The 612-nt window shown below is 39.5% G+C and overlaps 1 long non-coding RNA gene across 1 annotated transcript in view; it reads left to right on the top strand.

The window, feature by feature from the left end:
* The first annotated feature begins 363 nt into the window (after nucleotides 1–363).
* The window catches only part of LOC104966037 (uncharacterized), a 6,734-nt gene continuing 6,485 nt past the window's right edge, over nucleotides 364–612 (top strand). The window contains exon 1 of the long non-coding RNA XR_800613.1: nucleotides 364–441. This is a non-coding gene — a long non-coding RNA (uncharacterized lncRNA). The remainder of the gene's footprint in view (nucleotides 442–612) is intronic.

The following is a 612-nucleotide window of genomic DNA, read 5'->3' as shown; positions in this document are numbered from 1 at the left end:
TGTAGTGGTATACAGTTTTTATCCAAGTAAATGTTTGCAATGGGTAAAATCCCAGAGTTCATGTCCCTGCCTCAAATGTAGTCCTTCGTTTACTTCAGAGATAGTGATATCACAAAGTAACACTCAGAGCGGTTGACCATGTACAACAGAGCCGGCCAGCTACCCAATCAGAGCAGCGAGGCTCAGACTATGGGAATAAAAACACTTTGTGAACATTATAGCATGGAAACCTGTTACAGTAGAGACACACAATACAATTATGAACCTGGAAATGCCTATAATGACATAGCGGTTATATTTTATTCCTCTGCCTTATTAGACAAATAAATCTCATTGCTTATCCTTAAAAATGCTTTGTTTTTGTTTCCTCTTTAGGCGTTTTTGCACAGAATCAGAAAAAATGCAGATGACCAACAGTGTCTCTCACCTGAACATGTCAAGGTATGATTGCCTCACAAATGTCTAAAATGATGTTTTTGATATTATAATGCTTTAAATATGTCTTCTCTGTCCATCTGTTGGTCACTTCCCTTGCTCTTTTCCCTCTTCCTTCCACCCTACCTCTTTATCTCTTCCTTCCTCCATTTTCCCCTCCCTTTACATCACCCCCCC

The sequence above is a fragment of the Notothenia coriiceps genome, unplaced genomic scaffold (assembly GCF_000735185.1).
Source record: "Notothenia coriiceps isolate Sejong01 unplaced genomic scaffold, NC01 NC01_scaffold00037246, whole genome shotgun sequence".
Classification (NCBI taxonomy): domain Eukaryota; kingdom Metazoa; phylum Chordata; class Actinopteri; order Perciformes; family Nototheniidae; genus Notothenia; species Notothenia coriiceps.
Note: the sequence above shows the minus strand (reverse complement) of the source record. Positions and strands in the feature narration are given on the sequence as shown.